Here is a 14,475-nt window from a genome sequence, read left to right on the forward strand (position 1 = left end):
TCACCAGCATACATCCCTTTGGAGAATCATTATCTCCTATGCTATGAGTTCCTGGTGAGGCTGACCCTGACTCTTCTAAACCATAGCGAGTCCTCGTAGTGTGCACATGACCCAGTTCAGAGTAATGCTTTGTATACATTGATGCTATATAATTAGATACACATATATTTTATACCCTCATAGTGGCTTAGTATTTTTGTCATTATGAAGCATACATTTTATCATTTTATTTTTACAAATGCTTTTACCTTATAGTTTGCTGCTATGGTTCAAATGTGCCTGCTAAAACTCATGTTGAAATTTAATTGCCATTGTGAAACTGTCTTTGCATAAATTATAACTGAGAGACTTATGACAGTGAAAGAGATCTGATCTAACCAACTCCATCTTGCCTTTAACCTCAAACTGCCCTTGATCATCCCTGGGTGTGGGCCAAGCTAACTTTTGGAGAAATTTAATTTACAGTTTAAATGAAAATAACACTTCCCCCAAACTAAACCACTTTTATAAAATGAACGAAAGGCCACCAGATTAGGAAGATGAGAGGGGCCTGAATCCTGCTAAAATACAGGTATAAAAGATTACCACCTATTATTCCAGAGGTCACGAGATTTGTTAACTTCTTCGATTACTCCTGTATTGATTTTTTGAGATGTCTTTTCAGGCTTTTGCACTTCTGACTACCAGATAGCCCCATGTGGACCTGCAATGCTGGATTCAACCAGTCTTATGGCCCCCACACAGATGCAGACACAGTGCAGTAGGGCTGCTTTCCACACCCCTATGATTGAATCCCCAACCAATCAGCATTTCCTAATCCCTCACCCCCTGCCTGTCAACCTATCCTCAAATAGCCTCCAAATTTTCAGGTGGCTGATTTAAGTCATAATAAAATTCCTATCTCCTGTTTAGCTTGATCTAACATGTATTAAACTCTCTATTACAATTCCCACATCTTGATAAATAGGCTCTATCTGGACAGTGGGCAAAATGAACCCATTGGATAGTTACAATTATAATAGTGTTAAGAAGTGAGGTCTTTAAGAAGCGATTGGTCATAAGAGCAGAGCCCTCATGAATAGATCAAAGCCATTATGATGGGAGTGGGTTAGTTTCACTGGAGTGGGTTCCTGATAAAAGGATGAGTTTGGTCAGATTTCCTCTCTGTCTCGAGTGCTGTCTTGCTTGCCACGTGATGCCTTCCTCCATGGGATGACCCTCACCAAATGCCAGCACCATGTTCTTAGACTTCCCAGCCCAAGAGTTATGAGACAAATATATTTCTTTTCCTAAATTACAGTCTATGATATTGTTACAGCAGCAGAAATGAGACTAAGACATTTGCTTCATCTAACTTTATGTAAATTTGATTTATGAAATCAAATTTTAAAATATATACATTTTCATTAAAAACATTTTTTTTGAACATTTATAAATGTATCTGACATATAACTATGTTAGTATTTCTTTGGCTAGTGCTGACATATTTTTCTATCCTTTTAATATTTCTGCATTCTCACAATTTAAACATCATGCTTGTAAACAGTACAACATTGACTTTGTCACTTAATGAAGTATTTTCTTCTTTCACATTTAATGTAATTATTGATACATTTGTATTTAAATCTACCACTTTATGAAGTGCTTTCTGTTTATATTGTCTTCCTTTCTTGTTTTCTTTTTGGATGCAATTTTAATTGCATTTTGCCCTCTGAATTATCTTGAGGTTATATAAAAATCACTTAGGAAGATACTACTGTTTCTTTTTATTATCTAATTAATTTTACAGTCATATTTTATTTTCAAGCAGACATGCAACAATACATGTTTCATTTTATTATAGTCATGAGAAAAGCATGTTTGAAAAGCAAGCCATCATAATTTTGAGAGAAGTTCTGGGGAACTTGCTGGGGGCGGAGAATAGTCATTTGATCCCATGATCTACATTAGAGGTCGGCAACCTATATCCCATGAACAAAATATAACCAAAAGACTGGTTTCAGATGGTCTGTAAGTTAAGGAAGGGCTTTACATTTTTAAAGGGTTGAAAAAAAAATTAAAGAAACATATGTGACAGAAACCATTTATTATCGATCTGGCCCTTTACAGAAAAAGTTTGCTGATGACATATCCTATATCATCTTGCCAAGACCTGTAAAGGTCTGAGAGTTTTATCCTACTTGCAGACTAGTAAATTAGCTTGCTACAATTTCATGGATGCTAGTGGGACACAGGATAATCCAGCGTAAGAAACAAATGACTTTGTTATTTACAGCAATAGCAGTCATCAGAACATCAGCATTAGTACCAATTCCTTATGCCCCAATTTCCACCAGGTAATATGAAGAGAGGCAGGTGACACCAGCATGCACAGTAGCTGGTTACAGGAGATGATAAGGAGCTTAGGGCACCCAAATATTTTATAATGGACAGTAAGCACACCTGCTCTTTGCTCTGCAGGGAGACATTATCTCAATCTTCCAAGGCTGTTTGCTATTACAAGTTACAAATATTTAAGAAAAGATAGTTTGGAACAAAGTCAATGCCTCTGATTGAGAAATACAAGAGAATCATGGAGAAGATATAGAGAAATACAAGAGAATCATGGAGCACTGTGATCCAATAATCTAAATTTGTATCTATAATGGCCTTCAGATTTTATGAGTTGTATCATTTTAAAAGTTCATCTGAGCCAAGTGCTAAAGTATTTTCAGTATTATCTTAAAGAGTGGAGGAAATAATAGTTACATCACCTTATAGGGATTTCTAAAGGCAGTTTAAAATCTTAACATTTAAAAAACTATTATTCAGCTATTTAAAAACTTCTGATATGAAGAAGGATTGATTTATGGTAGGGGCCAGGTGATAACTTACTCTGTAGTCATCTTCTAACTAATTTGGTAACTCGACATTTTCTTTGGTGGATGCATAAACTATATCATGTTCTATAAAATTTTATTATTGCAGTCCAAAATGTTTTAAAATTATCCCAGGATTTGGCTAGGCACAGTGTACAGCTGGCTGTAATCCCAACACTTCGAGAGGCCAAGGCAGGTGGATCACCTGAGGTCAGGAGTTCGAGATCATCCTGGCCAATATGGTGAAACCCCAGCTCTTTTAAAAACATAAAAATTAGCCTGATGTGGTGACACACGCCTGTAGTTTCAGCTACTCAGGAGGCTGAGGATGGAGAATCGCTTGAATCTGGGAGACGGAGGTTGCAGCGAGAAAAGATAGTGCCACTGCACTGTAGCCTGGACAACAGAGCGAGACTCTATCTCAAATAATAGTAATAATAAATACACAAAGAAATAATTTCAATCCCAGCATTTAATAAGAAATACACATTTTACAGAAGAAATTTAAACACTGTAAGAACATTTAAAAATGTATTGATTTAACAAGTATTATAGTTGATATTTAACATCTAGAAGTAGAGCCAACTAAGCAGTTTTCTGGCAGCATTATAAATGGAACAGTGTTTCTAAAAATTATGACTTTTTTTTTAAGAACTCTTTTATAAGATGAATGTTTACAAGGATGTAAACTATGTAACATTCAGTTAAATATTTAAAAAGCTGCTTCTATTAGAAACAGTAAGCTGTAAAATTGGGTATTTTTGAGAAAATCTAGATCATCTTTAAATGTCAGACATGGGGCAGTTAGCAGAATTCTCTAACATGACATCTTTTTAACCCTAGAAACTCGAAGTATGAAATCCAGTCAGAACTGATCTGATGTTGCTTTAATATAGGCCTGAGCTAGAGAGCTCTGGAGAAAGCAAGATTACTTTGGAGACAATATGGAATCTCTTGTGTCCAACTAAGTATGGTCTGGTAGCTTTGAGTTTCTAGACTACTGAACAAAAGCTGCAGCTAAGATCTGATGTTCCACTACATAATTTTCCTGAGTAATTTTAACGTAACTTTATAACATATAGGAAGAATATAAACTAAAAAAGTCTTGCATGATTAGTTGCTCTTCACTACTTAGTGTTGCTATTTAGATTTGTTCAGTCTCTTTACTATAGTTTGGGTTAAACTAGAAGTCATTTTAGCTGAGGACTAAGTATAGGTTCGCGTGGACTATTTTTATATATTTATATACTAACTCATTTATACATCCTTAAGTGTTCTGATAAAATCATATTTTAACTGTTCTATTAAAATATCTATTATATGATTTCCAAGGCAAATTTAGAATATAGAAAAAGTCCACATAAATCAATTTCATTTCATTTCATTTATCACATGCCGACATTTAACCAAATAAATTTTAGAGAGATGCTGGAACATCTGCTAGTCTCTGATAGGGTGTTTCAAGTGAGGTAAGAACCAGCAGTTTGAAGGAAGGTTGGAGAAAAGGATTACTTTATGTCTGGTAAGACAATGTTCTTTACTAATAAAACTTTCCCACTTACTGACTTTTAGGATGCCTGAAGGAAAAAGGAAATAGGAATCATTTAAATATTAAACACATTTTTTTTTGACAACCCAAACTCATTAGATTTATCATATTCATCTGTCTACAGTGTATTTTTCCTAGGTGTGTTCTCACAGACTTCTTTGAAAAAAAGAAAGAAAAAAGGCTGAGTTATATGTAAACTAAATTTACCTATCATTATACATTTACAAGACAAAGGGCAACACAGGAAATGGGCTTCTAAGCAATTTGGAAATTATATATAACCTGAAAGTCACAAAGAAGATTAAAACTTATGTACAAAAAGTTACAAACAAAGTATAAAAACCACAAAATGGGAAAAATACTTGCAACACATAATAGACAAAAACATTAATTTATTTAATTTACAAGTTTTACAAATCACTAAGAAAAAAATGCAACTTAGTAGAAAAACAGGCAAAAGATATGAACAGTATTAACAGGCAGTCGACACAGAAAGAAAAACAAATGAAATCATGCTCAACTTCACTCATAATTAAATAAATGCAAACTAAAATAAGTTATACTTTTCAACTATGAGAGCAGTAAAGGTAAAATATTCTGATAACACACAATGTTGGCAAGTAGCAGTTGATAGAAATGTAAATTAAAACAACTTTTTGGAGGGCAATTTTGCCATATATATCAAAATTTAAAATATTTGTACTGTCTCAACTGTAATTTTATAGCTAGGAATTTAATGAATAAACTCTCAAAAACTGCAAGGTTCATTTTCCAGTGTACTCACTGATCCATTACTGGTAATAACAAAAAACGGAAAATAATCTAAATCTCCATCAGTCTGCCTAAATAAATTATTACATACCCAATCAATTCAATATTATTTAGCACTGAGCAGAAAGAATCATACATGGTGTTAAAAAAGTGAAAAAAAAAAAACCTTTTGCATTATGATCCATTTATTTATATGAAGAAATATATATAATTTTTTTCAGGAAACAAAAGAAACAATGACGCAGATAAAACAGATCTTTAGGGAGAGGAATTAGTAGACTTCATTTTTCATTTTATATCTTCATGACTGATTTAAACTTTTATTTTGCCACATATATGTAAAAAATTTGTACATATATAACATATTTTAAATAATAGTTATTATTGTGGTACTGTTAAATAGTATTTTAAAGAAAAGAAACCACATGGATAATTGTTCACGGGCCCAGTCATTCAATATGTATGGTATAGAATTCGTATCATCCACACTGAGATACCCTTTCAAAACGATGACTGCAAAAAAATGGGTTTCCATTCTTTTTAGATGTTATTTTAAAATTCATTTCATAATAAAATCTAATACCATAGTAAAACTCATTTTTTTCCCTTTCTCCAGAAACTTTAAGCAAATACTTGAAGTTATGGTAAAGAATCTTAAAATAATGCCATTCTTGGTTCAGCCACTTGGGGAAACAGTGCATCATTATCTATTGAAGGTGAAGATATACATACTCCATGAACCAGCAATACCCTACTAAATATACACCCTAGAGAGAAATCTACTCATATATTCACCATGGTATGTGTATACAAATGTTCACAGCAGGAGTGTTTACAATAGCAAAAAATAAAAGCTAACCTCGAAACTACTAAAATAGTAATTAACATTAGAATGGCTATATTAATTATGGCATATTTGTACAATGGTATATCTATACAAAAGAATCATCCTTAGGCTTGCAGAATAAATTTTAAGGTTTGGGCATTTATAGCTCAAAAATAAAGTACAAAGACGCTGAATACAGAACTGTGTCCAAACCATCATAATAAAAATTAGTACCAGTACAGAGAAGAGATTCTGTAGTTAGGTTAGAAGATGGAACTTCTAATTACTTCTTCATTTTTAAACCTTTAATATTCATTCCTAAATTAGATTTAGCCATTCCTTTTCAAGAACATTTCCTGATATATTTCATAAACTGCAAATACTCTTAGACAATCATACTAATATATCCTTCCTATCATCATTATTCATATTCACCTAGCCTCACACAAGAACCTATAAGAAGCATAAAAAAGCATGTCAAGAGGCTAAAAACCACTACTTAACAAAACAATCTTTTTTTTTTTCCTTTTTTTCTTTGAGAAGGAGTCTCACTCTGCTGCCAGGCTGGAGCGCAGTGGCACAATCTTGGCTCACTGCAACCTCCACCTCCTGGGTTCAAGCAATTCTCCTGCCTCAGCCTCCCGAGTAGCTGGGATTACAGGCGTGTGCCACCACACTGGGCTAATTTTTGTATTTTTGGTAAAGACGGGGTTTCACCATGTTGGCCAGGCTGGTCTTGATCTCTTGACCTTGTGATCCTCCTGCCTCAGCCTTCCAAAGTGCTGGAATTTGGTGTGAGCCACCATGCCCAGCCTTTTTTTTTTTTTTTCTGAGATGGGGTCTCACTCTGTCACCCAGGCTAGAGGGTAGTGGCGTGATCTTGGCTCACTAAAATCTCAAAATCTCTATCTCCTGGGCTCAATGAGTTCTCCCACCTCAGCCTCCCAAATAGCTGAGACAACAGGTGTGTGCCACCATGTATGGCTAATTTTTGTATTTTTTGCAGAGATGGGGTTTCACTCTGTTGCACAGGCTGGTCTTGAACTCCTGAGCTCAAGCGATCCTGCTGCCTCAACCTCCCAAAGTGCTACGATTACAGGTGTGAGACATCAAGTGATACAGTTTGGCAAATCTCATCTTGAATTGTAGCTCCAATAACTCCCCCATGCTGTAGGAGGGACACGGTGGTGGAAGATAATTGAATCATAGGGGCAGTTTCCCCATATTGTTCTCCTGTTAGTGAATAAGTCTTATGAGATCTGATGGGTTTATAAGGGGAAACCCTTTCACTTGGCTCTTATTCTCATTTGCCGCCATGTAAGACGTACCTTTTGCCTTCCATCATGATTGTGAGGCCTCCCCAGCCAAGTGGAACTGTAAGTCCATTAAACCTCTTTTTATTTATAAATTACTCAGTCTCAAGTATGTCTTTATCAGCAGTGTGAAAATGAACTAATACACCATGCCTGGCCAAAACCAAAATCTTCTTAACTCATGTTCCACATTTAAACATATGGTAGCAGAGGTGAAGGAGAATGAAGTTTTGAATTGTTATAGCATACATGCACACACAGGTACACACGCACACACAAACCATTTTGTAAGAGGAACATTTCTTTTAAATGTTAGCCATGTGTTAATTTTCACTTAATATTTGTAGGAACACTTTCAGTTACATGTTTAATACAATACCATTTTAGTACTAGTATTAAAAATGTTTTATAACCTTTATAACACAGGAAAACACAGGTTTCTACCAATGGGCAGAACTTGTCATCATGGGGGATTTCAGTAAAACACTATTTCCCAATCTGCCATGTACAGCCAACTGCCTAAATTTGGACCAATAAGATTTGGCATGTGTGTGTGATAGGGAGTTGTTTTCTACTCTCTACTTTTTCCTTCTCACTGACTAGATAATAGCAACAAATGAAGGCTCCTATCTTTAAATCAGACATAGAAGCCTCCTGACAAGAATGGCAGAGCTGCCTGGCCAGCTTCAGACAGGTCATTTCTAGATTGCTGTCTGAGTAAAACAGAAATGTCTGTTATTTCAGCACTGAAATTTGAAGATATTGTTATAGAAAATTTTAATGTAAAAGTCTAAATACTCAGTTAAATTATTTGTAGGAAATAGTTGAATCGTTTTCATTAGTCAAGGTAAAAATCTTTGTCATAAGAATTAGGGGATAAAGATAAAATCTTAAAAATATGTACACATGAATTGTTATGTATATGATCATGTGACATTAAAGGTCTCTCTATGCATTACATATGCGTCACATCAGTGGTCCCCAACCTTTTTGGCACCAGGGACCATTTTCTTCCACGGACTGGGGTGGTGAGGGTGGATGACTTTGGGACATTACATTTATTGTGCACTTTATTTCTATTATTACTACATTGTAATATATAGTGAAATAATTATACAACTCACCACAATGTAGAATCAGTGGGAGCCCCAAACTTGTTTTTCTGCAACTAGATGGTTCCATCTGGGGGTGATGGGAGACAGTGACAGATCATCAGGCATTAGATTCTCATAAGGAGCACACAACCTAGAAGCCTCCCATGCGCAGTTCACAATAGGGTTCACGCTCCTATGAGAATCTAATGCCGCTGCTGATCTGACAGGAGGTGGAGCTCAGGCAGTAATGTGAGTGATGGGGAGTGGCTGTAAATACAGATGAAGTTTCCCTTGCTTGCCTGCTGCTTATCTCCTGCTGTGCAGCCTGGTTCCTAATGGTACCGTTCTGTGGCCCAGGGGCTGGGGATCTCTGCATTATATCAAAGGTAAAAATCACACATACACAAAGACCAAGATACTTACAATAATAAATTTTCTAAATAGTTGAATGTCAACACTATGATAAACAAAACTGCAATGCAACTAACCGGAGAAAACCAATTTCGTTTAGGGTTCTTGTCCATAATACATGAAAAAGCTCTTAAAATGGGTAAAATGACAAAGAACATTGTATTAATACTGATTTTTGGTTGCAAGCCACAGAAACCAAGACTCTGGTTAACTTAGATGAAGTGAATTACTGTGAGAGTATGGGAAAGTTAAAAGAAAGAAGAAACAGATGCAGGACAAGGGAAGTAGTTCCAGAGGGTGCTGGTGGCAGGAACTACCATACAGTCTTCCCTGAGTACTGCCACTGGAATGGGCAGTTCCTTAGAAACAGACTGAGGTGGCACAGTGATGGCATAGATAAAGCATACAGAAACGGCATGGAGAAAGTTTGATGGAGAGTGCTCTCAGGAGACACAACTATAAGGAAATGAGGAAGGCAGGATTGGGCAGAGGAAGAAGCAGACTCGCAGTGAGGATGCAGCTGAAGCCTCAGTCCATCCTACAAGGTGTTCTTTGAAGTAATAGCTCTTTAGAATTGTCCCAAATAGAGTCAATGCCCTTTATATTCACCATCAGCCAGTCAGTGGCCTTGGGTTGCCCTCAGGCAAGGCAGTTCCCCAGGGAAGGAGGAAGTGAGATATAAGCAACTGAGAGTCCCACAACTGGACTTACTTTTCTGACTTTGCCTCACATCACCCAAAATTCAAAACAGAGCCAGACTGGCACATTTGGTCATATGTTCACAATTTGGCTGGGGTAGGCAAGCTCCTCTATTATGTCCTTCCAAAACTACACACAGAGAGGTAATTCCAGTAAACAAATTACCCCCACCTCACCAAAGAAACAAAACAAAACCCAAACAAAAACAACAACAACAATTTGTATGCTATTACCACAACCAGACAGAATGGAAACCACACTTCTAGGATACAGTAATGGTCTACTATAGATATCAATGGGCAATTCAGAAATAAAAATATATAAATGATTAATAAACTTTAAAAACTATAACCTCACTAGGAGCCAATGATTTGCAAATTAACCTTTTTTTTTTTTTTGCGCTAATCAGATTGACAAAGATTAAGAAGAAAGATTTTACTCAGACTTTATAGGGGTAGTGGAAGGCAGGCATTCAAACACAACGTTGATAGAAGGATAAACTGATAATAACCTTTCTGAAAATCAAGTCTGATATGTGTTCCAAAAGTTTTAAAAATATACATACCCTGCTATTTCACTTCTAATAATTTATCCTAAGGAAATACTCAATTAAGAAAGATATACGCACAAAGATATCCAATGTAGCACTGCTTGCTCTTATTTAAAAGGAAATAAACAGGGTTTAGAAATAGGTGATAGATTCAGTAAATTATGATAAATCACATGATGCAATATTATGAAGCCATTAGAAATCATACAATTGCAAGATATCCATTTTCATATATGGAGAAATGTTCACATTACTGGTTTTAAAAATTATAAAACATACAATAAATCATTTTGTAATACCATAAATAGGAAAATGTTATTTCAGGGTGATGGCATTATAAGTGTTACTTCCTTTTGCTTTTTTCCTATGACTTCTATATTAATCATGTATTACTTTATAATTAGAAAGATATTTTAAATAATAAATATCTAATTACTTGACTTCTTATAGAGATTTAATTCTTGATATATAATAGGATATATATCAAGAATTACGCTATAGAATATATATCAAGAATTATATAATATGGACAATATATCAATAATTTAATATCTATATATAATATAGAATATATATTAAGAATTTTATGTCTTTAGAAATTGGTTACAATTCAACTAGGCGTGGTGGGTGTCTCAGCCTGTAATCCCAGCACTTCGGGAGGTCAAGGCAGGTGGATCACTTGAAGTCAGGAGTTTAAGACCAGCTTGGCCAACATGGTAAAACCCCATCTCTACTAAAAACACAAAAATTAACCAGGCCTGTTCGTGAGCACCTGTAATCCCAGCTATTTGGGAGGCTGAGGCAGGAGAATCACTTGAACCCGGGAGGTGGAGGTTGCAGTGAGACGAGATCATGCCACTGTACTCCAGCCTGGACAACAAAGAGACACTCAGTCTAAAAAAAAAAAAAAAAGAAATTGGTTACAATGGAATTTTAGTTCAAATCTCTTAAAAACAAGAAACATTTCTTGACTAATCAGAAGAGCTGACACTCAGGGCCATATTCAAAGTCAGCTGGTACTTCAGTTTTAAATGAAAACAATTACATGAACTGTAACAACCTGTCTTTACCTTCATAATCATGTTTTTAAAAACTGCAATATTGAACCTAATAGTTTTGGCCCACATTTAAAGGAAGATTAAATTACTTGGAAAGGGCTCAGAAGAAAGTAATAAAAATAATTACATACTTAGAAATTCAGTCCTATAATGACATGCAAGAGGAAATCATTTAGAAAATAAAACTGAAAATAACCTTACACTTTTATGGGTTACCATAACCTCTGAAGAACGAGACAAGAAGCCAAAAAATTGAATTATTATGAGAATAATTTAATTTAGTCATTAGTAAGAACATCTTATTCTTGAATAAGTATTTGAGTAATTATTAATGTCCAATGCTATGTAATAAGGACTTGTAACCACTAGGATGTATTACTAAAAATTCTTTTCTTAAAACAAAAGTGTCAAAGTTAGAATATTGTGTAAAGTAGGGGCTTATTACGTAACCCTTTAAGATCTTTTCCATATTTATGATTTTTTAAAAATTTCAGGCATCTAGAATAATTATAAAAACGTTATCTTATTTTTATGGCTTTTTAAAAGTCAAAATGGATTAATCACTAAGAAATATAAGAGGATAAAAATATTAGAGATTTTTCATTAATATTGAAGAAAATATAAGTATACAATTACTTAGGAAATGCGTTATATTTGACTCCATAAAGGGGGAGCAATTAAACTAATTATTAAGATAAGAGTACAAGTGTGTTAAATGTCAGTATCTGTATTTTAAATCTTTTTTTAAAGTATAGTGCAATGTAGTGAATGCAGACAAAACTTTCCTATAACATATTTGTACAGATTTTTTTTTTTTTAAGATGGGAGTCTTGCTATGTTGTCCAGGCTGGTCTTGAACTCTGGGGCTAAAGCAATACTCCTTGCTCAGTCTCCCTAGTAGCTGGGACTACAGGAACACACCAACTTACCAGTAACACATTAGTTTTAAGGGGCTCAGATGAAGGAAAAAAAATGGATTTAAGATGAATAAAAAAGAATAATCTTTTGTCTGGGTTTGTTCCATCTTCCAAATATGTAGCAGCAACATAATGACACAAAAAACTGCCCTAAAAATCTGTAACAGAAAAAAAAAAACAGCTTATATGCTACTCAAAAAATTACCTAAATACCTCTCAAAATCAAAACAAAAAGCAAAGTTAAAAACAAAACAGGACACACTTGCAAGAAAAGATATGACCTAAAGGTTGTATCTTAGCACTGTTTGGTTTTTGAATAAAATATTAAGTTTTAAGCATTTATTTAATGTTTACATACATTAGGCTTTACCATACTATCAGGCACTGTTCTAAGTAGTTTACGAATAGTACTTAATGTAATCCTCATAGCTCCGTAAGAAAGCTGGATATGGTAGCTCACGCCTGTAATCCCAGCACTTTGAAAGGCCCAGGCCGGCAGACTGCTTAAGTCCAGGAGTTCAAAACCAGCTTAGGCAATATGGCCAAACCCTGTCTCTACAAAAAACAAAAAAATTAGCCGGGTATGGTGGCCCATACCTGTGGTCCCAGCTACTCAGGAGGCTGAGGTGGGAGGATCGCTTGAGCTTGGGAGATCAAGGCTGCAGTGAGCTGTGATCTTAACACTGTACTCCAGACTGGGTGACAGAGCGAGACCCTGCCTTAAAAAAAGAAAAAGAAAAAGAAAAAAAAAGCTACCATTGTTATACCTCATTTTATAGATTAGGAAACTGAGGTACAGAGGTCACACTAGGCCAAGATCACACAACAAATAGTGGAGCTGATGGAGCTGAGATTCAAATCCAGGCAGTCTGGTGCTGGAGTCAATGTGTGTAATCACTAAGCTATTATATACAAGTAATTCCTTCACATATTAATATTTGATAACAATTTTGAACTTTGAAGTTTGCAAATATCCATAGCCTGTCAGAAGTACAAAAGTAATCACAAATAACTTTTCTAATAAAGAATTTAAATTGGAAAAGATTTCCTTGACTAGCTTTACAACAAATACATGTGTAGACAAAAGTAGGGATAAGAAAGAAAAAGACTGTTTTTTAAATGCATTTGTCATGAATTTATTACCTGGGTAAGCAAAAACACTTGAGCTATCTCTTTTGAAAGATAAAATTTAAAAATATGAATTTATACATTGTCTAGCAGAAAAGCACAGTACAATTTCAATTAATGTTTGATTCTATGACTGACTAAAATCTTTATAATATTTTTAATTAAAGAGGAAGGTGACTGGGACTTAGGTAGGAAAGCAAAATCATAACATCTACTACGGAAACAAGCTTTTTTTTTTTTTTTTTTGGATACAGAGTCTTACTCTGTCGCCCAGGCTAGAGTGTAGTGCTGCAGTCTTGGCTCAATGCAGCCTCTGCCTCCCAGGTTCAAGCAATTCTCACGCCTCAGCTTCCCTAGTAGCTGGGATTACAGACGCGCACCAGTACACCCAGCTAATTTTTGTATTTTTAGTAGAGACGGGGTTTCCCCATGTTGGCCAGGCTGGTCTCAAAGTCCTGGCCTCATCTGATCTGCCTGCCTTGGCCTCCCAAAGTGCTGGGATTATGGGCATGAGCTACTGTGCTAGGCCTATAAAAATGCTTCTTTAGGGTAACTTTTTTCTTTTTCCTGTAATAGGATAAGCACATTATTTCTCAAGAGAAATATCATTTACTGAATTTGTACTCTGAATGCCATCTAATAAAACAGCAAAGCCACAACCATGCAGAATGTAGGCACAGCATGTCTAACTAAAACTAACTGTAAGAAAAAAAAAGAAAAGGGAGCTGATTTCAAAGGTTCTACATGGCTTTGCACTTCACATATTCTGATGCTGCAGATTCGAGAAGTTGTACGTCTAACATAATTTATGTCTTCTTTTAGCATTTGTGAATTGAGAAGCTTGGAATAACAACTATGCAAGTCACTTCTAATCCTAAAATTCCAACTATATGAAATACATATTATTAAGTACTCAGACACACACAATGTCAAAGGCTGGCCTTGTGGCAAAAAGGAAATACAGCAAAGAAAGTCAGGTCCCCACCATGGCACTGACAGCAAGTCTTCTCAAGGTTAGTCTCTAAACTGACACCTGGTAAATCTGACAATAAAATATTTGCCAACAATTAAGTAGAGGAGACCTCTCCTGAGAAATTTTTCATAAGTTTCACATACTACATTTTGATATCTCCTGGAATGTTTGTGGCCCTCCCCTTACTGGACTACTCTCTCATTTTGTTGGCTAATACATGTTACTAAAGTCAATATATATTCAACTCATTTTTCTCTGCCTCTTGGCCCAATTTAACACAGCTGATCCTGTTTTCAAATGCCTTCATCTGATTTTCTTCTTACCGCTT

At 35.2% G+C, this 14,475-nt stretch overlaps 1 long non-coding RNA gene across 3 annotated transcripts in view; it reads right to left on the bottom strand.

Annotated features, from left to right (window-relative positions):
- Positions 1–14,475, bottom strand: part of LOC107130062 (uncharacterized) — a 149,014-nt gene that overhangs the window by 130,869 nt on the left and 3,670 nt on the right. Inside the window, exon 2 of one of the 3 annotated variants that reach the window (XR_010587592.2) lies at positions 10,844–10,965. The exons of the other annotated variants lie outside the window; for them this stretch is intronic. This is a non-coding gene — a long non-coding RNA (uncharacterized lncRNA). The remainder of the gene's footprint in view (positions 1–10,843; positions 10,966–14,475) is intronic. 3 annotated transcript variants of the gene reach the window in all.

The sequence above is a fragment of the Macaca fascicularis genome, chromosome 6 (genome assembly GCF_037993035.2).
Source record: "Macaca fascicularis isolate 582-1 chromosome 6, T2T-MFA8v1.1".
NCBI lineage: Eukaryota > Metazoa > Chordata > Mammalia > Primates > Cercopithecidae > Macaca > Macaca fascicularis.